A 17,396-nucleotide genomic window follows, 5' to 3' on the forward strand; every position below is an offset into this window, starting at 1 on the left:
TGCCCTGATGTCACTTCCCATGTCACTTCCCTCATTGTGGCCACCAACTCTTTTGATATACTAATCAACATCCTCCCATTCCTGGTGGAGATGATTAGGCTTTGGGATTGATGCTGAATCCTTTCATAGTTCATATTTTTCATCATGCTGTTCTTACTTCTGGGAAGGCGATAGAGCATGGCTGATAAAATATATGGCACTCCTCCTCCATGTAGATAGCAGACAAAAAAAAAAAAAGTCAATCCAGTATTCTTTATTCCTGAGACTAGCACAGGAGTCTTCCCGACATAATACCCTAGACCAAGGATCTGCAAACATTTCTGTAAAAGACCAGACAATAACTAGTTTATGTTTTGTGGACATACTGTCTTTGTTGCCCCTACTCAACTCTGCCATTTCAGGGTGAAAACAGCCACAGATAATATGGAATTGAGAAAGGGGCAGTTGGGGCTAGGTAGGGAGAGATAGATAGGGAGCTCTGTGATTAAGTTCACAGAAATCCCCAAAATTGTGGATGCATAAGAAAACTAGAGATAAGGGAACACTCTAGACCACCCTGCCCTAAGTGTCTGAGGGGAGAGTCTTATTTATGACAGACTCCTGTATTCAACAGAAAATAACCAGACCCTAAAAAGAAGTAACCCATTAAAGATATTATTACTAGACCTTAATCAATGGTGCTGCCAGTAGAAAAGTCAAAAAGATTTAAGTTCCCTGGCTAGCTTTCTATAAAAGACCAACCCTAAAAGCCCTCAGTGGCAATCCTGTCAGGACCCTCTCATTCCTGAGAGGTTTTTTTCTTTTCCTTGCTTAATAAACTTCTACGACTTTACTCTCTCTCTTTTGTCCATGAGATTCATTCTTTGACTCCGTGAGACAAGAACCTAACTCTCTTGCTTCAGAATGAATGAGCATGGCTATGTTCCAAAAAAATGTTATTTACTGAAAGAGGGGACTGGTTGATTTTAGCACATGGACTTTTGTCTATAGTTTGCCAGCTATAGTTTGCAGGTCCTTACTCTAAATACCTACCACCAACCAAAGTTGCCATCTGAAGATGGAACCTATCCAGTGTTCTTGGGCTCAAGTACAAGATGCTACAAGGCATCAGTGTTGACTCTATTAACCTGGAGACTTCCACCCACAGAATTGATGTAACCCAGTTTTGGACCCTCTACTCTGAGTGTCTTAAAGGGAAAAGTCACTTTGGGACCAAGGAGAGCAAGTTCCAAGCTCTACCCATTTTCATTCTCTTCAACTTTGTCAGTGGTGTGGCTAGCATGAGAATTCTAAACATTCATCATCCAAACATGCAAAAAAAAAAAAAAAATTGACATGAAATACCTCCATCATTGCCTTAGAATAGGTACTATTATGTATAACACTCCGATGAACCCAAAGTTCACTCCCCTCTTCCCCATCAGATTAAAAAGAGGCAAAACAACAACCAAACAAATCTAAATTACATTTTAATAGGATAGGATGAAATGAAATTCAACTGCAGCCTGGTAACCACCAATTGTATCTCAATTATTTATGAGATTTAAAATGCTCAGAAGTAGATTAAACCATTCTATTCCTGATTCTTGTGGGCTCTTTAGCCAAACAGACCACTGAGGTGAAGATAGATAGGGCTTTGAAAACCTAAAGGGGCATTTCAGGCAAAAAATAAAATAAAATAACAGTGCCTGGGTGGCTCAGTTGGTTAAGCACCTGCCTTTGGCTCAGGTCATGATCCCGGGGTCCTGGGATGGAGTCCAGTGTTGGGCTCTCTGCTCAGCTCAGAGTCTGCTTCCCCCTTTCCCTCTGCTACTCTCTCCAGCAAATAAATAAGATCTTAAAAAAAAAAAAAAGATAAAAATAAAATAAAATGAGAGAGATTAATTTTTCCCAGAAGAGTATTGCTTGAATTAAATGTCTCCTACTGTCTTTTAACAAGGATAGTTAATAAACCCATTAGACCTGTTAAATATTATTATATAATATACTTTCATATTTAAAAAGAAAACTTCTCTGATTTCAATGATAGGATGTTAACATGGCTTCTCTCTTAGGAAGTTGTTTAATGGAATTCATTCTCCTCTCTTAGGCTGGCACTGATCATCTACATGCATTTTATTCTTCTCCTGCCATCGCTTCCAGCAGAGATCATAAATGTCCTCTTCTCAGATTATTATCCAGAAGAAAAAGCACAAAATTCTTCATTTGATCCTTTCAAGCCCGACATTATGTGAAAAGACAAGAAATCTATTTTTATATCCACTCATTACCCTCAAACTCTCTTTAATGCAGCTTTATCAATTTGGACAATAAAATCTCATTAATTTGTACTCCATCACTTTGGAATTTGAGATAATTTGGGCAGGGCTAGCCTGAAGATGATCTGTTCAATATTTATGGGAAAATAAAATTATTCATGCTGATGATTAATGCAAATAACCTACCAAAGCAAGCTAAAAGTTCAACTGATATTATTAAAGTTTATACTCATCAGTAGGCTTTCAAGGTCTTCTCTGAACTAGCCAGAACATACTTCCCCAGCTTCATGCCCCAACTCTATGTAGCTACTGCCATAGCCAAAGCCAAAGATCACCTTGTGTTTTCCTTTTTTCTGCCCTACTTGCACTGTCCTCTCTTGGAAATGCCCTTGTCTTCTTCATCTGGTTCTAGCTCTCAAAATCTGATTCTTCCGTTAAAAACCAAACTGAAACATCACCAGCACTGTGAAGACCTCTCCAATACTGCAACCAAGATGAACTCTCTTCTGACATTCTGGGACATGACAGTATATGTGACACTGGCATACTGGACTACACGTGTGGCTGAGTCACTGACAGTGATTTCACATATAGGTCCACAAGTCTGACTACTTTATTATGTTTTTATGTAAACATGTCTGAACAATTACAAATTGATATAGATATTTTCTCCTCAATTACTTTTCTTTATTCTTTGTCTTACTGTTGGGCCATTGCGTTAAAGTTGAAAAAATACGTATATATGTAGGTTAAATGATCCATGAGTTTTCAGTATAGTCAGAGGATGTTACAAATTTTTTATGTAAAAAGAACATGTTATATTTGATAGGGCTGAGAACATCTGAAAGGGATTATGGAAAGATCTGTTCCCCTTTCATTGATTTCTATTTCAGAGAATGATACTACCAAAATGAAATTTTTCAAGTTGGGAATTTTGATCAAGTCGGGAATTTTAACATCATAAATTCTTCCTTCCACTTCCTCCCCCATCTAATCAGTTACCAAGACTTGTTGGTTCTACCTATGAAGAGTCCTGTCATTTCCAGGCCTCTGGCCACAACTGTTAAAAGACTCATCAGAGTCTTATAATCTGTGATACAGATTATTTCAACTCTACCAGTTTTCTGAAGATTTTTTAAAAACATGTAAATCTGATTATACTTGCACTCAAAATTATTGTCTACTCCCTATGGCATACAGAATAAATAGCCTCTTAACATGAAAATAAGACCTTTTATGATCTAGCCCAACATCTCTACCCAGTGTCGCCTCCTATCTAATGTCCTCTCACTCCTGCAGTTCTCACCTCGCACTTTCCACTCCAGCAACATAAACTACGCTTTAATTTCCAACCTACCTTGCTCTTCAAACCCTCAATGACTTTGCACATGCTACTTCCTCTATTTCAGATGTCACCTGGAAAACTCTCCTCTAAAAATATCCTGACTTCCTAAGGAACACTTTTCGTTTTCACTAAGGTTGTCCTATTTTCTTCCACTTTGCCATCCTCCCTTTATGTTATTTTTTCCTTTTGCATGTGTGGTCTTATTAAGTTAATAAATAACCAGGTTTTCTGTTTCAACAGTTAAGTTTAATTCATATGAAACACCCATGCTAAAAATATTTCCTTCCATTTTAGCAGAAATAATTTTAAAAGAATGTCTCCTTTTAGAAAACATAGAAATCTCTGCCTGGGCAATTTTATTCCCAGATTTACAATTTGAAAAAGACAGCACATTTAATATATAATATACATATTACATATATAACATTCATGGCACTATTGTTTATCAGAGTAAACTGGATAGAGAAGAAATGAATTAATTAAATATATTTAATGAAGTGCTCTGCAGCATTTTAAAGGAATGAGGTAGAGTTCTGTATGCTCTATAGAGATGTTGGTTTACATTAAGCTCAAAAGATGAAGAACAGTAAACATAGTATAATTCAATTTCTGTGCATAATACAAAGAATATGTATGTACATGCTAACGTTTTTCTGGGGGATAATTAGAACCTTATAGTAATTATTTAAGGGAGAGGGAGTTTGTGTATGTGTTTGTGATGAGGTAAGGGAGGTTTTACCTCTAACTTTCTGTTTTACATGAGTATACATTATCTTTATGACAGGAGTAGAATTATGGGCCATTTTACTTTCTTATACTTTCCTGTATTAAAAAAAGACAAATAAAATTCATATTAAAAATGAACATACACAAGTGACTCTCAAATTTTATTGTGTATCAGAATTACCTCAAGTACTTTTTAAAAAGCAGATTCCAGATTCCTACTCAAACTTCTGTATTAGAATCTCTATATGTTAGGGACCTAAGAAGATGAATTTAACAAGGATCTCAGGCCATTCCGGCACAGGTGCTATGAGCAATATTCTCTGAGAAATTCTGCAGAGCAACTAACTGATACTTCAGATACATACCTCTGTATGGAGGACACCTCCACCAGTCGTTATAATAATAATAAGTTCTGAGGATAAAATTAGATAACCCATATAGATCACTTAGTGCAGTGCTATGTGCTGAGCAAATGCTACTGGGGGAGTGGAGGTATCCATTGTTTGGTTTAGTCTGGTGTTTTCCTTATTGTTGTCCATTTCTACTTTTAGTTTAAAGATTCCCAAAAGGAGGGCACCTGGGTGGCTCAGTGGGTTAAAGCTTCTGCCTTTGGTTCAGGTCATGATCCCAGGGTCCTGGGATTGAGTCCCTGCATTGGGCTCTCTGCTCAGCAGGGAGCCTGCTCTCCACCCCAACAACTGCTGCTCTGCCTACTTGTGATCTCTGTCTGTCAAATAAATAAAATCTTTTTTAAAAATCTCAAAAGGAAACCAATTATTTAAATAAGCTGAGACAAGAAATTTTACATCGAGAAAAATTGTTCTTTGAGAACTTTTAAAAAAATGTTTAGTGTTCTTTCCTATTTTTCATTGAAAATAGGTACTTTTTCATTTGGAATAACAGTTACATATAAAATCATATGTAACCATTGGATGCTATTATTTTATTATAAGGTTTTATTCTTCCATTACATATATGAATTTTCAAGATGCTTTAGAATCAAGATTTTATCTCATGTGACGATACATATCTTAAAAAACAAAACGTCAAAAAAAGGTCAGTGGCAGATTATTATTTGATTTACAAGAGTGCAGTCTTCTTCACATTTTTTCAAAATGTATTACTATTATAAGGTAAAAAACAAAACTATGGGGGAGACCTACTGCTGATTCTATGCATTATGGTTCATACTCCATTTGCCATTTCTCTGGTGAAGAGGTTCAGAACGAGCCCCCCCCAACTTTGTCACATGGATTATTTTGAGCTGAAGACAATCAAACCCCAAAAGACTCAGGAAGAGCTCTTTATATCCTCCTTAACTAAAAGAATTGAGATAGAGAGCCTGGTCTAGGAAGAGAGCTATCACCAGGAATACTAGAAAGAGTATGGACTAGTAGTGGTGGGGTGGGGGTGGAATTTGAATTTGGCAGGGCAGGTTTGTTCAGATTCCTCTCAGCATCCAGTTGTCTCTGCAGGCATGGCAAACATCTAATTATCAAACATCTGCTCTTCTTGTCATCTTGTGAATCACCTTCCGCCCCTTTGAATTCCGAAGTCTAACCTATTCCTTAGCTCAGGATGGCATTTAAGCCTCAACTGTCTGACTCATCCTTGGGTCTCATATTTTTTACGGGGCTCCTGAACATATATAATTAAATTTGTTTTCCTCCTGTTAATCTATCTTAGGTCCATTTAGTTAATAGAACAACCAAAAGAATCTAGAAAGGTAGAGGAAATTTTTTTCCTCCTCTATACTAGCATAGAAGGTGTGTGTTTGTAAGTCCTGTGGTCAAAAGATAGATAGTAAATATCCTGGCAAACACTGTAATCAGCTTCTCATGCTACATGTTCACCAGAAAACTGACAGTGAAACACAGCCAAGAGCACAAAAAAATAGCTAGTGGATTTGTAGCCAGTTGTAAATCTCGATCGACCAGCTTCACTTACTCCATCTCTGATGACATCTTTTGAAGTTCCAGGGACAAGCAGAGCAGTCTGTCACATATAACTCATTTAATCTTTCAAGGCATTGCACAAATGTTATTGCTATAAAGGAAAAAGGGGTATAGCTATGCATTTTTCAGGGTTCCCCTTTTCAAGGGTATTCCGATGGCCACCTGGGATCTGGTTTAGTGGCAGTTTTATCTGAACCTACCCTCAACAAGCAGCCTTACTTAGCACATATTTTGGCTTCCTCATCAAATGTTAACTCTACTAATGATTTGATCCAATATGACAAACTATATCTATAAAAAGTAGCCATAGACAGATTACATGGTAACAGGATCCCTGTACTACCAAAATCTAAAGATTGAACTAATGTGGAAATTTGGGGCTCTAAAGTCAGTGAGTAGGGAAATGTTTGTCTTTTGTTTTATGTGGTGTTGGGACTTTGAAAAAACATATTTTATACTCAACATTATCATTTTATATGTTAAAAAATTAAAAACTCCATCATTTTTTAAAAATGTAAGCTGTAGAAAATAAAGTCCTCAACTCAGAAGAGATTCAAAGAAAAAACTTGGATGTTCTTCTTTTAAAAGATTCTCATTGAGGAAGGTGGAAGCTTCCCCAGTGACCAGTTGTTTTCATCAGGGTGTGTGGGAGTGTTAATGATTTTCAAAGAGCACATGAATTGAAGAGGTTAGCAACATTTCACTAGTCTAATTAGTCTGTGTCCTGAGTGATGTGGCTGGGCGTGCCCACTGATATTTCTCTGTCTTTCCTCTTCTAATTTCTGGGCCCTGAAAATATATAAAAGGGAGTTCTTCCACTAACTCACCAAGCCCAGCCTTGTTACTCCAACTCCAATAACCTTAAAACTTTGGGATATGATATTTATATACTCTTTTTACTAGGAATACTATCTGATACAAAGCATTCTTTTACTTTTAAAATGTTACTCAAAGGAACTTTTGCTGAGGAGTTCTACTCTTTTTAATAAGGTAATTTAATACACCCTATTAAATTGTCCTGGAAAAAAATCATACTCTCTCAAAAGAGAGCAATCTACTGGCTTCTTACCAGCAAACTTGAGCTGAACTCAAATGTCTTTTGAACCTGACAACTCGTAAGTGAGTGATTTCTTGATTGATTTTTAGACTTCTAACAATGCTCTTCAGAGCTCTCATTCACTCCCTGAAATGTCACTAACCTTGGTTCTGGGGTGCTGGGAAGTCTATTAGAAAAAATAATCTAGAAAATAGGATTCTCTTTGTCTGAAAGAGTTAATACAATACAAGAGAGGAGAAGTGTAATTGCCTCTCATCCATAGGTTTCTTAAATTCTTAAACATTCTAATTTTAGTAACCTGCCAGTACATAAGGCAAGGATAGCAGTGAACGAAAGAACCTATGTAATGGTTTTGTTATATTCTCAGGTAAGATTTACGCTTTAAGATATGTACTGTTAACTGAATATGAAAATGTTTAGGGAAGGGGCGCCTGGGTGGCTCAGTGGGTTAAGCCTCTGCCTTCGGCTCAGGTCATGATCTCAGGGTCCTGGGATCGAGCCCCGCATCGGGCTCTCTGCTCAGCAGAGAGCCTGCTTCTCTCTCTCTCTCTCTCTGCCTGCCTCTCTGCCTACTTGTGATCTCTCTCTGTCAAATAAATAAATAAAATCTTAAAAAAAAAAAAGAAAATGTTTAGGGAAATATGAAAAATGGTATATAGATCTAAAAGCATTGGCATTCTTTAGCTTAGTATATATATTTTATATTAAACTACAAAATAAATGAATGGTCATTATTTGATCATTTAGAAACAAATGGAAAGAAACTGTACTCTTTCTTCTTGCACATTATTGACAGAGTGTGAAACAGTATTGCAGAGAATAAATGTTTTTTTTTTCTAGCGTTTCTAAAATGCAAAGGTAAACAGAATTTAAAGTTGCTCTCTAATCACTAATATATTTCGAATGTTTTGAGCTGTGTTGTTTCCATTAAAATCTGAAGCTACGTGGTTAGAATAATATGGAGTAGAATGCTAAAAACATCAGAAAGTTAACCAAAAACATAGTTAAGAGCCACCAATGATAGGTAGGCACCTCTTTCTTCTAATCAAGCACTTCAAAGTAATCATCTCCCTCTTAAAATCCTTCACACAAGAAGAGATCATGTACCGCTGTGATCACAAATATCTGGGCATTTTCTCCCCTGGCTGACATATTATATAATAAGAAACCAACATGACATTACAAATGAGAGCTTCTCTAACTGCTTCCAGGAGTCGAGGCCAACCAGCCCACCTGAGAGTCCAGAATCATTCTGATACAATTTACAAACACTCCTTCCTGGGAGAAGATGAAGCGACATCGGTGTTGAGCGGCCTCAGACAAATGTAACAGGACCACACACCATCGTGTTTACCATGCTATCGTCTGCTCTTTCCCTTTCTTCCTTGGCATTTGAGCAAAAAGCCGGTGGATGTGTTGATAAAACATGGCAGATTTTACATGCACCATAAATACTCTCCACAAGTCCACCACAGTGTTCCAAACTGAAGTCAAACTCCCGCCCTTAGACCTACCTTAGCCTGTGGATATTTTTCTCCAGGTAGTTCGTGATTTCTCATTGTTTCAAAGTCCTCACAAACCAGGGCAGATTTTTCGAAGAAGTGCGTCTAAGGACAGGATCAGAGATCCATAGGAATATAAAGTTTTCTCAAAAGAGTAAATTGAAAAAGTTTTTAAGGAGGAAGTTAAAAAATTTTTAAAATGGCATTGGAAGAACATACTAATGAGAAAATGGCTGAGACTCAGGTACTCAAAACTATTTTTGGAGCCCCTGGTCTGATACAGCTTTCTCTTCCATCTAAGTTCACAAAACTGCTCTCCCCAGGCTGCGAATCCCTTGAGAGAGGCTCTCACTGGCTCTGGTTGGAAGAGCACAGTGGGCCAAGCTTGTCTGGGGTACCTCTGCTTCCGCCGGCTCCTTCTTCTATAACTGCCTCCCTGTCCCATGTTCAAGCGCTTATGGAGCCCCTTGGTGTTGGGGTCCTATCTCTGAGTAAGGAGCCATCCATATTTAAACCCTTTCCTCTGTTCTCACCAACCCCACCTCACCCCCAATTCAATGTGCCCCTCCCTCACATTTTATTCTCATAGATGAGAAATTTTTTTTTTTAAGATTTTATTTATTTATTTGACAGACAGCGATCACAGTAGGCAGAGAGGCAGGCAGAGAGAGAGAGAGGGAGAGGCAGACTCCCCGCCGAGCAGAGAGCCTGACATGGGGCTTGATCCCAGAACCCTGAGACCATGACCCGAGCTGAAGGCAGAGGCTTTAACCCACTGAGCCACCCAGGTGCCCCATAGATGAGAAATTCTTAAGAGGCCCCTGGGTGGCTCAGGTGATGATCTCAGGGTCATGGGATCAAGTCCTGCCATGGGCCCTATAGCAGGCTCTGTGCTCAGCAGGAAGTCTGCTTGAGAGCTTCTCTCCCTCTGCCCCTCTCTCCACTTGCGCTCCCAGGTTCTCTCTCTCTCTCCCAAATAAATAAATAAATATTTTAAAAAATTTTAACAGCATGATTCATTTTCTAGCGAAGCTTATCAGATTGGGGCCAGGTTTTTGAGTCACTTATCTCTCTCTCTCTCTCTCTCTCTCACACACACACACACACACACACACACACACACACACATCATCGTGGGAATGATGGGGGAAAGGTATCCTTGGCTTCCACTCCTGGTACCCACTGAAAATTTGTAAGTGGAGTAGTAGTTAAGAAAATTGCCTTGTGAGTGGGAATGTAGCAGAGAGCCTTGTGGCATTAACAAAGTAACTGGGACTTGTTAATGAATCAATGAATTTATACTAAACTATGTCTAAACTAAAATCCATTTTATTTTAAAACCGTGTAATCCTTTAAAAATAGAACTGATTTCAATGTTGAGAATTAGAATAGGTTGGATGGGGCAACATTTTGAGGCACTCTTTCTATTTCCTAAGAGGCAAAGACCTCCTCCCTCACATAAACCTGGGTGTGTAGAGTTAGCCATTGAATATGGACACACACAATGGGGTGAGTCTTCCCTAAAGACACAAAAACAAAACAACAAAAACCAAATCCTCCACAACCCATACAGTAAACTCCAGATAATATGGCTGAGGCTCTCTTTTCTCAGAAGGGACTAGAAGTTGAATTTCGAGAATGCTAGCCAATACATGGATACTTAATCTGTCTTAGATGGGATGAGACAATGAAGCGGTACAGTTGGGTACTGATGTGTCTCTGCCCTACTCACCTACCCCCTGCTTCCACTGTTCAAATCCTCAACAAGGATCATGGCTGCAGGATGAAACCAGAAAAATAGGCTGGCTCTATTAAAATTGTTTTATACTTTTTCTAAAATACAATGGGAAGCTATTTGAAGGATTTTGAACTATGGAGATGGTATTAAATTCAAATTTTAGAGAAAAATCACATTAAAGTAAGATAATTTAACATTCTAGTACTAACTATCTGAGTTAAAATCCTGTTATAGTTGGGCACCGCTGATTCAAACTTTAAATTCTTATTCATTCTTATTATTTTTCTATTTTATTCTTTTTTTTCTTAAAGATTTTATTAATTTGACAGAGAGAGAGAGAGAGCACAATCAGGGGGTGCAGGAGAGGGAGAAGCAGGCTCCCCACTGAGCAGTGAGACTGATACAGGACTCGATCCCTGGACCTTGGGATCATGACGTGAGCCAAAGGCAAACACTCAACTGACTGAGCCACCCAGGAGCCCCCTTTTCTATTTCATTCTTGACAATTGAATATCATCTCTTATTTATACAAGTAGTTCCTAATGCTATGCTCTTTCTTGCTTTTTGTCTACACTCTTCAGAAACTTCACTGTGATTCCAAATGTTCAAAATATTTATATGTCTTTATTTATATCTAAATACAAATGTTATTCAGTAAACACGCACTATTCACTGAGCAGTACAAACCAACAAAATGAGATGGCTTTTCTCCAGTGAGCAGTGAATTCAAACCAGAAGTGGTGGGGCTGGAGCATTAGTGCTCCGTCTTGTTTTGTTCTGTTTAAATGCTGACGGGAGCCAAACTTAGGAATTCAACGTCAGCAGAGAAAAGCAAAGGGTCAGGGTAAGAGTGGAAGAATTAGCTAAGAGGAGCTGGAGAGGCCAGGTATGCACTGATTTGTGCTACAGTTTTAGATTTTTTTAAAAAATGTATTTAACAGACAGAGATCACAAGTAGGCAGAGAGGCAGGCAGAGAGCAAGAGGAGGAAGCAGGCTCCCTGCTGAGCAAAGAGCCTGATGCAGGGCTTGATCCCAGAACCCTGGGATCATGACCTGAGCCAAAGGCAGAGGCTTTTTTTTTTTTTTTTAAAGATTTTGTTTATTTATTTGACTGACAGACATTACATGTAGGCAGAGAGGCAGGCAGAGAGAGAGGAGGAAGCAGATTCCCTATTGAGCAGAGAGCCCGATGCGGGGCTTGATCCCAGGACTCTGAGATCATGACCTGAGCCAAAGGCAGAGGCTTAACCCACTGAGCCACCCAGGCACCCCAAGGCAGAGGCTTTAACCCACTGAGCCACCCAGGCACCCCTGTGTTACAGTTTTAAAAGAAAGGTTGCCTGGAATGTAAGAAGAAATAAAGGATGCAAGCCAAATAGTAATTTTTCTCAAAGCTGACTAAAATTTGACTGGGATTTATGAGCCTTGAGAGCTCTCTATGACTGCTCCATGTTTCTTCTACGTTTTATTTTTCTTTTTGTGTATGTTTTTCACCCCTTGCAGTATGTTAACTTTAGAGTTTATTAAGAATTAAATTAAAGAATTAAAATAAGCCTAATAAAAGTTCTGGGAGTAGAATTTTTGAAGAGTTTACAGGATGGATGAACATTTCATGTGACATTTACATGTCTCTACATGGAAATACAGCTACACGTTTATTTTATTATTACTATTTTTATAAAGATTTTATTTATTTATTTGACAGACAGAGATCACAAGTAGGCAAAGAGGCAGGCGAAGAGAGAGGGAAGCAGGCTCTCTGCTCGAGAGCCCAATGTGGGGCTCGATCCCAGGACCCTGAGATCATAACCTGAACTTAAGACAGAGGCTTTAACCCACTGAGCCATCCAGGCACCCCAGTTTTGTTTTTATTATTGAACCAGGAAAAATCCTTGCCTGAATATATGATGTCAGATCTTACACCACACTTGCTAACTTATAATTTTCAAAAATGTATAATGATAACTTTTACATAAATATAAAAAGAACACATGTCAATTTTTTTAAACTCATTTATGAATAAGGGAACTGCTAAGATGTTAAAGCTAGTTCCCCAAAATGTGAAGAACAAACATCCACACGGGCTACCAGAATGATTTCATGAACTTGTTAATACATGCAAATTGGCTATTATTCTATAGACCATAAAATGTAATATTTGGGGATCATCTTTTCTGAAAGGTGGAAATCAAATGTAACTCTGGCAGACAAAATTTGCTTGGATTTTTATAAAAAAGGAACATTTGCATTATTATGGATAAGAAACATTTGCATTGTTACCCACTGCCTACAAGTAACTGCTTTCTCTGTAGGCTGTAAGATGAACTAACCAATAAAGGACAAAGAGGGGCACCTGGGTGGCTCAGTGGTTAAAGCCTCTGCCTTTGGCTCAGGTCATGATCCCAGGGTCCTGGAATCGAGCCCCGTATCAGGCTCTCTGCTCAGCAGGGAGCCTGTTTCCTCCTCTCTCTCTGTCTGCCTCTCTAGCCTACTTGTGATCTCTGTCTGTCAAATAAATAAAATCTTTTTAAAAAAAGGACAAAGATACAATATTTTATATAAAAAAATTACTATTTCCCTCTGGCAAAATAGGCAATCAAAGGTTGTGGCACATTTACTTTTTTCCATGTTATTCTTCTCAAACTTAATACCCAAACTTCAAATAATCTATTATCTTCTTTTATCTCTGAAAAGCTCCATTTTCAACTTAAACATTTCAGATCAAGTACACTCACTCAAATTCTTTCTGCAATGTGCTCTCAAAACACCCTGTACTTTTTATTCTTCTGTATTTCCATAATTTTGTTTGATTTGAAAAGCTACTTGTGTAGTTAGGTCTCTCCACCTGACCCTAGGTTTCACAAAAGGAAAATGCTTGTCTGTTTTATTCATAGGTGTATCCTTCAGCCCTAACAAAATGCCTAGTACATAGTAGATGCTCAGTTAAGTATCTAATGAGTGAATGCATGTATTGCCTCAGTGCATCTCCTCCCTCTGTTGGTTTCCAAGTAGGAAACTGACAGAGGTAGAATAACATTGATTTTTAAGAGGATTTTAACATCAGGTTGTCTGTGCTAGAATTTTAACTCCACCATTTGTTAGCTACAGTAAGGACAAACACAAATTAAAAATAAAAGCCTTAATTCTTGCAGCACCTGGATGGCTCAGATGGTTATACTTCTGCCTTCAGCTCAGGTCCTGATCCCCAGGTTCTAGAATGGAGTGCCCAGTCAGGCTCTCCATCCCAAGTCAGGTTCCCCAGGTGGGGAGCCTGCTTCTGCTCACTCTCTCAAATGAATATGTAAAATATTTTTAAAAGGGGGGGGGGTTAATTCTTCCAGTTAAAAATAAGAGTAGAGATTTGCCTTCCATCCTTTTCCTTAAAGCCTTTACTTTAGAAAACTTTTAATCATAAGTACTTTCTCCTCTTTTTGAAATGCATATATATCCTTTATAAATCCAGATAAACCTTTTGTCAGCTTTACAATGCAAGAATGTTTTTCTGAAAGACCTGAGAGCCATCTCTTTGAAGTGCAAACATTAAGGGAGTTTCCAGGGAAGTTGAGGCGTCTCGCTTAGGTGGGCACCTTGCTCCCAGCTGCAAAACTCTCTCGCCATAAAAAAATAAGAAGTTTGTTCCCTCTGAATAAAACCAATTTGCTAACACAGATGGCTACCCCAAGTGCCAGGTAAAGTTAGGATGAATTCTGTATGATTAAAGGTACTATCCGGTCCTTACCGGAGGACTAAGTTATTGTTTATGTAAAGAACATGTACGTAATGGCTTCTTCTGTTTCTGCAGTCTCTTCGGGGATTGCCTATGATGCATATCGCATTCTGCTTTGATGCTTATTCCATGTTAACACCGTTTACTTTCTCTTCTACCTTTGTGAAGAGACTTTTCTGGGTTGGCAGATTTTGTTTTTCATTATCTTGCCCCAACACTGTAAGCACATGTAAGTTATTTTTAACTCTAAAACAGTGCCTCAGGGGGTGCCTGGGTGGCTCAGTGGGTTAAGCCTCTGCTGCCAGCATGGGTCATGATCCCAGGGTCCTGGGATCGAGCCCCGCATCGAGCTTTCTGCTCGGCAGGGAGCCTGCTTCCCTTTCTCTCTCTGCCTGCCTCTCTGCCTATTTGTGTCTCTCTCTCTGTAAATACATATGTAAAAACATATGTAATTTTATGTAAATACATAAAATCTTAAAAAAAAAAAAATAGTGCCTCAGTTGCCTTGTCTATTAAATAAGAATCATAATGGCGGGGGGTGGGTGGGAGGTTGGGGTACCAGGTGGTGGGTATTAGAGAGGGCACAGATTGCATGGAGCACTGGGTGTGGTGCAAAAATAATGAATACTGCTATGCTGAAAATAAAAAATAAATTAAAAAAAAAGAATCAAATTGGTACTATTTGTGGGGTTACTGTGGAGATTCAGTGAACGAATACTATTGGGGAGGAAAAATTTCTTCAAGGTCCTTCAAGGTCCTTCCAGCTGGACTAAGAATCAAATTGACCTGAGACCGATTAATAGGAGAATATCAAATTTAATAGTGTGGGTATGGGAAATCCACACAGATGTGGAAAGTCCAAAAAATGAGGCAATTTGAGCTTATATGAGCTAAGAAGAGGAATGGGGGGGGGGGCGGTCACGGATACAAAGGAGAGAAAGACCATTAACAGGAAGGTGGAAGGAGATGTTTGGAAAACAAAGATTGCCCTGTTAGATAGATCCATTTCTTAGGTAAAGAGGAATCTCTGTTAATACCTCTCTTCTTGGTAAAGTGGGCAGTTGAGAGGGAGATAAAGATCTTTCCTAAATCTGTTGGGTTTTTATTTCTTTTAACTCTAAATAATGTTTGTGCCAAAGTGGCCCATTTTGGGGCAGCCTGCCCTTGGCTCCTACAATTCTAAAAAGAACTTGAAACCAATCCTGCTGCCAAGTGCTAGGCCTGCCTTCTATAGCAAGTCCCCTGCTCAGCCACAGGGATCTCCAGTTGCAGGGCAGATCTTGGAGCAGCACCTTGGTGAGAAAGGAGTGTAGCATGGGGTCTCCCAAGGAAACTGGAGGCAAAGCTCCCCCCTGAGGGGGGAGCCACTGGCTGTTGCACACTTGCTATGTGGCCACTCTAAATTGAGATGTGATACAATATTCAATTGGATTTTTTTTTTAAAGATTTTTATTTATTTATTTGACAAAGAGAGAGACATAGCAAGAGAGAGAACACAAGCAGGGGGAGTGGGAGAGGGAGAATCAGGCTTCCCACTGAGCAGAGAGTCTATTGCAGGGCTTGATCCCAGGATCATGACCTGAGTGGAAGGCAGACACTTAATGACTGAGCCACCCAGGTGTCCCTTCACACTGGATTTTGAAATGAAATGTACACACTGGATTTTAGAGATTTAGTAAGGGGGAAAAAAAAAGAACTTGAAATATCTCAACAGCTTTTATATTAATCATAGGCTAAACTGGTAATATTTTCGACATACTTAGTTAAATAAAACATTGTTACAATTTCAAAACAAATAAACAATGCCTCCTTGAAGCTCCTAGCTGGCTCAGTCAGTGGAACATGCGACTCTTGATCTCGGGGTTATGAGTTTGAGCCCCACTTTGGGAGGTAGAGATTACTTAAAAATAAAATAATTAAAAAGAAAAAATACACCTCTCGGGGCGCCTGGGTGGCTCAGTGGGTTAAAGCCTCTGCCTTCGGCTCAGGTCATGATCTCAGGGTGCTGGGATAGAGCCCCGCATCGGGCTCTCTGCTCTGCAGGGAGCCTGCTTCCTCCTCTCTCTCTGCCTGCCTCTCTGCCTACTTGTGATCTCTGTCTGTCAAATAAATAAATAAAATATTAAAAAAAAAAAAAAGAAAGAAAAAATACACCTCTAAATCAGGAAGTCGATAAACACTGGTTAGTAATATCATACAAAATTGATCACCATAGCAGCTTTGGAGATGATGCTCTGAGACATATCTGCATTTAAAAATAGTAACCCAGGAGCACCTGGGTGGCTCCATCCTTAAGCATTTGCCTTCAGTTCTGGTCATGATGCCAGGATCCTGGGATCGAGCCCCACATAAGGCTCCCTGCCTGGGGGGAAGCCTGCTTCTCCCTCTCTTGCTCCCCCATCTTATGTTCCCTCTCTCGCTGTGTCTCCATCAAATAAACTTAAAAAAAATTTTTTTTAAATAGTATCCCAGAGGTCACTGTGTTCTAGATGGAAGTACTGTTGGAGGCTTGACAGGTAGAAAGGAAAATGTTGCTGCTTGGCTCATGTTTGTACTTTGCTGCATGTTAGTTTCCCATCTGTTCAAGGTTTATGGGGAGTTCTGGACATACTTTTTCACATTTTGTAGTTTAACTTTTGGCTATTTTTTTTTTTTTTAAGGCAAGGACAGAATTTTTATTCTTATTTGTCTTTTCAAACTCATCTGATCACTCAATATTTTCCCAGGTTCCAAGTGACCCCTTTTGGTTATACACCAATTCTACCCTTAGCCGTTTCTGTTTCAGCTGTGTTTTCAGTATTCTGGTCTTGTGTTTTTAGCAATTTTCATTTCATTATGTTTCTATTTTAATTTCTTCTCAAACAGTTTTTTTTTTTTAATGCATTATTAAATAGGAGGCAAGGCAATTTGAAGGGGAAAGGAAGCTATTTTGGTGATAATACAATAATAATAATTTTGTAACAAATTGTCCCTGGGGGTTATATGATAAATTCCAAAGCTGTAAAGTATGTTAGCCGTAAACATTTGCAATAAAGCCAATGCCAACTGCATGGAGGTTATTTCAGAAGTTGTAGGTCAGTGTTAGGG

Source organism: Mustela nivalis (assembly GCF_964662115.1).
Source record: "Mustela nivalis genome assembly, chromosome: 12".
Lineage (NCBI taxonomy): Eukaryota > Metazoa > Chordata > Mammalia > Carnivora > Mustelidae > Mustela > Mustela nivalis.